Below are 7,205 nucleotides of genomic sequence, written 5' to 3' on the forward strand. Positions count from 1 at the left end.
TTGATTGGCTGAGGTCTACCGCTTGGTAACCTGAGCAGATGAGCAGGCTCATGCCGTCAGTGCCGCTACACACAGGGGTCAGAGTGAAAGCCGCTGCTTTGACCTCAGAGCGGTGGTGCTAGTAATTGCAGGTGTGGCTCTCATGGATTTCTTTGAGAACTATGCCTGCAACCAGAGGTGTAATTATAGGGGATGTGGTTGCACCCCGGCCCAGGAGCCTTGAGGGGGCCCATAAGGCCTCTCCTCTCCATATAGGGAGCCCAGTACTATGAATAAAGCTTTATAATTGGGGGAACAGGAGCTTCAAGTAACGCCTCTGCCTGCAACTATGCCGGCTCCAACCCCTGTGTGTATTCGCACTGGATCAGCTGGGTTCCCAAACGGCAGATCCTAGCCGATCAACCATCAATGACAGGTCATCAATAGTATTTGTGCCTGGAAAACCTCTTTAAGTAGTAAGAGTCTAGTTGTGGTGGTCTAAGGCGGCAGAAGCTCAGTTGGAACACTGAATAACTATATGTAGGCAACCGTTGGAGGCTCCAAAAATTTGATATTTCATATCCAGGAAATTTACATCACAGCAATGACAAAAATAAAAAAAAACAACTCTGCACTCCGTGCCAAAAAGAAACTGTAGTTTTATGGTGTAAGCATCTTACGGTAAAACGTATCCCTTGTTCGAATAAGAAACCATTATGAAACTGTGGGTCACCCAAACTTTAATGACCTCCATAAACTAACTTAAATCCTTTGTAACGGAAATAATTTCTATATACAAATTAGGCGGTGGATTTTTTTTGGTGCTGAGATTATGAATTGCCTGCAGCATTTACAAAAGGGGCTGAAAAGAAGAACAATCATATGCTGGAAGACATAAGACAATAACTAGCTAGATAAATGTAAAGCCTTCTCCCCTGTGCGCTGGGACACGCAGATACAGTTCTTACAATAGTCTCCGATCTCGAGTCAAATATCATTTGTTCATCTCTTCAGAACTGAGAAAAGGGGATCACAAATGGGTCACATGTAACAGATGGAAAGAACGGCACTATAGAAGTTAACACTACTACAGTACAGCTAAAAACTTAAAGCTGGATTCATTCCTTTGGTAAGGCTTTTCCTTTTCTTTAAAACCCACTTTCCCATCTTTGATAAGACTGAAGGGTTGTTTCACACACAGCATTTTTTTCCTTAAATAACGCACCAGTTTTTGTGGCGGTTTTCGAGTCAAAGCCAGAAGTGGATTCAAGAGGAATGAGTCATATAAAGGAAGGGCTTAGTACTTCTCCTTCCTCCTGGACCCACTTCTGGTTTTGGCTCCAAAAACTACAGTGATGCTTTGCCAAAAAAGTCTGTGTTAACCCACCCTTAGGGTTTATTCACACGTCAGTATTTTGTAAGCCAGAACGAGGAGTGGGTCCAAAATATAGAAGAAATGTAAATCTTTCCACTATACTTTCTCTCGGTACGTTCCACTACTGATGAAAAATGCTGACGTGTGAATAAGCCCTTGAAGTGGCCATGTCAATTTCTAGTTATTGTGGTCCAGACATTGCGGCCCCCTACCAGTCAGGGAGTACAGCCAGAAGACGATACATGGTGCATATGCTGGGTTTTTAAAAAATTAGGATGGATAAAATCTGCAACTGAATATAGGAGTTCTGAATGTATCCTCCTTGGTGTACCTAGAACAGTAATGAGCAACCTTTTGAGCTTGGTGCCAAAATTTGCCAAATAAAACGAGCATGAAACTCAGGTGGTGTGTCACTTTGAGAAAACCCCCCCCCATAAATTTGTGATATTTATAGCTTAAATAACAAAAATGTATAATTGTAATATACAACTGTATTTAATAAACCCAAAACATCCATAGCACAGGCCCTCGCCTCTCCCAGCCTCCCCCTCACTTATCTCAGTAATGATGAGCCCCCAGCAGTCACAGTGGCCCCCCAGCAGCGACAGCCCCTCAGCCCCCCTTCTCCCCAAGTACCCATATATTTATCCCCTCCACCTCGTGGAAGCTCTGCTCCTCCTTTGCCCAACACGCCGCTAGCAGCAATGATCTCCAGCACACTGACGTCAGTGTGCTGCCGGACGCCTCCTTCCCCGGATGCTCTCGCGAACAAAGTAGTAGGAGACGTCGGGGGGAGGAGGAGGATCCCAGCTGCACACTGACATCACAGTGTGTGCCAGGATCAGCGCTGCTAGTAGCGCTGCTTAGTGAATACTGGCAGGGAAGCCATGGCGCCTGCCGGTATTCACTATTAACGGGGTGAATGGCTGCATGTCAGCAACTACGGCTGTGCGTGTCAGTGCTGACACGCGTGTCATAGGTGCGCCATCACGGACCTAGAGTATACCATAAGACTTACTAGTGCCTAGTAGGCCAGAATTTAAAAGAAACTTGGGTCTGTTTTATTACAGGAGGATTATTGGGCACTTAAGCACCCGACACAGGAGCAATAATTGATAAGTGAATGGAAGCAGAACAGGCTGCGGATTTCTTCCGATCACCCAACTCTATTCACAGTAAACAGGCAGTAGTTCCTAGATGAATGACTGCCTGTTTATATGGGCTGATAGTCGTTTGAATTTTAGGTCTCCCTAAACTGAACGACAAAAGATAAGAGAACTAGTTCTTGTTAGATTTATACTGAACAATCATCCTGTGATAATATAAATAGATCATTCCACGTAAAAAGGGCACCTACATTTAATATAAAACACACTGCATGTATAGAAGTCTCCTATGAACACCACGGTAGAGCATGTTCATATATGCATTACTGTGGTGTTCATAGGACACTTCTATACAAGAAGTTCAAAATGGGGAGAGGGGAATGAGCCACTTCAGTCACTTCTGGCAGTCACTTACCTCCCCAAAAGCAAAAGTATTGGGAAAGTTGAAGTAAAATTGATCCTCATCTCTTTCACCATCTGCCAATGGAGAAGAGTCAGAAGGCCGCCATACACATTAGGCAATCAGCTGATCCCAGTCTAATATGCATGGCAAGTTTAATACACCAACAGGGGTCACTGGATTACCTCAATTGAATGTATGTTGAAAAAGAGATTAAAAAATAAAATAAAACGATGCCTTATAAGTTCAGCTAAATATATCACGTAGAAATTGAACACCAGAATGAAGTGTAAGGAAAGAGGAAAAAAATTAGATGAACAGAAGACTGGAGAAAAATTAAAACAAATGGATCTCAGGACAATTGGAGTGACCTTTACAGAGGTCTAACTAAAAAAATATGACAGTAGTATTCTGAATCTACAATTAATGTGGTCAGGACAGTCCTTCAATTAGAGACTATGGTTGTTAGAAAACTCAGAAGACCTAAAAATCTTAAGATTTCCGAAGCCTTTGGAACTGGCAATCACAGTTTTAAGAAAAAGGTGGGACAAGTCCTTTCTCAGCAGAGCCTTATCATTAACAAAGGTTGCAGTGATACAAATTCTTATTTTAACAACCAGCAATGAAAGAAAGTAATTTAGCCTTGATGGACAAATATCCCAAAACTGGAAAAAACTAAAGCCTCTTCCGCTCACACATACATCCTGGTTGGAAGGATCGCCACATAAAAGACTATCAGCCAAATCATCTTCTGGGCAGCGGTCATGCTGTACAAGTAGTCTTCTCTTCATGTATATACAGAAGTGCATTTGCCAATCGCTACCAATTTCTATTGGTGCTCTCATTAAATATAGCCACACTGGGTCTTTCCGATCAGTCATTAAAGTGGGATTTTCTAGGACTTCACAGTCTTCGTTACAAACTCAATGTCTTTAGTGTTAGGAACGACATTCAACAACCCCAATGGCCAAAGCTACTTTAGAAGACTTTTCTGGTTGCCATTAACTCATAACTAAACTTAGGCCTTTTTTATACTGCTAGATGAGGTTTTTATAGACCATATTTGAGGAAGAAGGGGTTAAGGTTCTCTATACTTCTACTGTAAATGTAGGAGCCATACAATGTCATGTTTGCACAGCGGGGGCCCTCTAAGCGCTGACCACAGGTCCCCATGTCCACTAAAACATGTGGTTAATCAACAGCGGAAATAGAAGTTGAGGTCTGTTTCCTCTGAGCCCTTTTCTGGCCAGCTCCTCGATCTATACATCCTTTACTGTAGTCTTAAGATGAATTAAACAGATGAGCGAGATCCAGAAATCAAACAAGCTGTGCCTGGGAATATAGTGGAAAAAGCATTCTGAAAGACGTATATACACTTTTGCTTAATGCTCTTTGCACATGCACGGGCTTAAATGAATAAAACCGATAAATAGACTTCTCTCAAAGCAATCACCATAAAATGAGAAAAACACTTATGTCAGCCTTCAAACTTTTCTCTTGTATCAAGCCTTCTATAAAAGTTGTACTGAGCCATTTAAAGGTTACGCTAGACTAAAAAATGGTGGATCCCCCAAAAACAGCAGTTAGCAACTACTGCCATCGCTGTGACCATAATCACTGTCACACAGCTATCCACAGATTTGGCATGTCCATGGCTACATACCGTTGTGGTCCCTCACACCCCAACGCCATCTTCGTGTCGCTGTAACTTGCGGGTTCACAGTACTTTTGTTAGGATTGTTGTTCCATTATTAACTTAGACACTCAGGATAAGAAATATTACAGGTGGACAAGTAACAGCTCTGGGGGGCTACCCCTGTGACCCCTGGTTCCCCTCTTTCACGTTTCTATTGTTTGGGTATTAGATTACCTTTAAACCCAAAACCCGTAGACCTGCATAAGGCGTAACTTAAACAAGTAGGGTTGTCAACCTGAATTTTTATTTATTTTTTTTTGCCAGACAACTTACAAAAAAAATTGCTTATAGGTCAGAAACTGATGCTAACTTGTTACCAGCGTTTACTCAGCTGTAAAGGGACAATTAGAGTAATACCCTGCTCAAGGATCACTAGCCCCAAGATATTCATAGACGCATCCCCACCCACCCCCCCTTCTGGAGCACCAGAGGACGGCGCTGGAAAGGCAGGGATTTATTGGGGAAGAAAGTTTTTTTAGTGTTTACAATTCTGGCACATTAACTCCTGTAAGCCAATTTATTTTTTTAAATCCTGAACAAGCCTATTAACGTTCCGGCTCGGCCATTTTTTGGTGGCGGGTTTTCCCACAATAGGTAGGAATAGGATTATGTAATACGGTAGGACCCCTTGAGCACACTGGCCACTCTATAACTATAGATTATAGGTGACTGGAAAGGTGTCTACACAAGTGCAATGTAATTTGAATAAAGCAGGGCATTCAATTTAAAAGGAAATGCGGAACCAAGGAAGTCCCCCTAAAGCCTTGAAATGCCTAGCTGCGTGAAAAGACACGGATTCCGAATATCTAATTTCTATTTCCGTACATGCTGGCATTCCTTTGAAGTAAGACTGCAAATAGTACATATGGCATGTGCTAATGCATACCCAGCTCTCATTATCCCTATGATATAACAGAGGACTTCTAAGTGCTTCAGCGAACAAACCAGTTGCAGGATTACCGCACTGGAACGTTAAGTACCCAAGACATTCTGAAATATCGTTTTTTACACCTATACGGCCATAAGGAGTAGTTGTGTGGTGGTGCTTGTGCTGACAGACTCTTTAATTGCAGCCCACTGAGTTGTGCATGCTCCCTAAGGCTCCATGATGTCCTAGGGGGACCACAATCTGTAAAATGTCATGCAAGGATGGTACAAGGCTGCAAAGCATGCAACTCTGAAAGTGGTCTTAAAACATGTTTTCCAGGGAAATACTATTGATGACCTATCATCAGGATAGGTCATCAATAGAGATGAGCGAGCATACTAGCTAAGGGCAATTGCTCGATTGAGCATTGCCCTTAGCGAGTACCTGCCCGCTCGGGAGCAAAGATTCGGCTGCCGGCAGTGGAGAGCGGGGAGGAACGGAGGGGAGATCTCTCCCTCTCTCCCCCCTCCCGCTCATGGCCGCAACTCACCTCTCACCCGCGCTGGCAGCCGAACCTTTTCTTCCGAGCGGGGAGATACTCGCTAAAGAACAATGCTCGATCAAGTAATTGTCCTTAGCGAGTATGCTCGCTCATCTCTAGTCATCAATAGTTGATCGGCCAGGGTCTGTCACTTGGGACCCCGACTGATCAGCTGAGCGGGCGCATACTGTCAGCGCCCCAAATAAATACAGAGGTCAGAGCTGAAGCAGGGGAAGCCTCCGCGACGACCTCAGGGTATTAGCAGGCACAGCTCCCATTGATTTTATGATCTGCAGTTCAAGCCACCCATAGGGAAACATGGGCGTCTACAACGGAATTAGAGTATGTGGATTTGATTAGCGGACCTTTTGGTCCAGACAACAAGTCGCAGCATGCTCCATTTCAGTGCAGTTCCTGCACGAATAGCTTCCATAGAAGTCAAATGACATCGTGGAAAGGCTGTGGGTTCTGAAGGAAAAGCAGGAGCTTAAAAAATTCTGTACTGTGCATGTCCGATGGCGAACCGTACGGACTATCTGCAGCACTGACAACCCGGAAGAGGGGTCCGTACGGATACCGCCGCTTGCACAGGTATACAGCGTCTCCCACCGTGGTCACGGGCCGGATTCCACACACAGAATCAAACCTGCCCATGGACATGAGGCCTTACAGAACAAAAGGATAATTTACTGCTGAAAACCTGAAGGGAAGCTCTAGTACCCCGTTGGGCCGCCTCTAGCTTGGATGCAGGCAGGCAGATCGATCCATATTTGCTGTAACTTAGCCTCTATATGATGCAAAATTGCAGGCTGTAGAAGTTGGTGTCGCAGATGGCCCTATACACTGGCGATAAATCTGGCGTCCGAGCAGACCATGGAAGTGTGGCAAAATTGTGGAGGCATTCCAGGGACACACACGCTGTGTGCGGCCGAGCATTATCTTGCTAAAAACGCCATTAGAGGACCACATGTGGCTGCAGGATGTCCTGAACATATCACTGAGCGGTCATTGTCCCTCATACCTCTACTAGGTGGGACTGACTGTCATATGTGATGGCCCGCAGGCCCCAGAGATACTGATGTGCACAGTTTTTGGAAGAAAGCAGCCATGTTTTCTAATCCTGGACAATCCCTTTAAGTAATACGGGTCCAAGCTCTTTTCCAATAAATATATGCCATTTGCCTAGAACCTGTTCCCCAAGGATTTTTAATTCTCCAGTGGATATACCCAAACTGTGTTC

General features: G+C 44.2%; 1 protein-coding gene across 2 annotated transcripts in view; it reads right to left on the minus strand.

Annotated features, from left to right (window-relative positions):
• Positions 1-7,205, minus strand: part of RALGPS2 (Ral GEF with PH domain and SH3 binding motif 2) — a 158,474-nt gene that overhangs the window by 43,190 nt on the left and 108,079 nt on the right. The gene's annotated exons all lie outside the window — the stretch shown is intronic.

The sequence above is a fragment of the Eleutherodactylus coqui genome, chromosome 3 (assembly GCF_035609145.1).
Source record: "Eleutherodactylus coqui strain aEleCoq1 chromosome 3, aEleCoq1.hap1, whole genome shotgun sequence".
Classification (NCBI taxonomy): domain Eukaryota; kingdom Metazoa; phylum Chordata; class Amphibia; order Anura; family Eleutherodactylidae; genus Eleutherodactylus; species Eleutherodactylus coqui.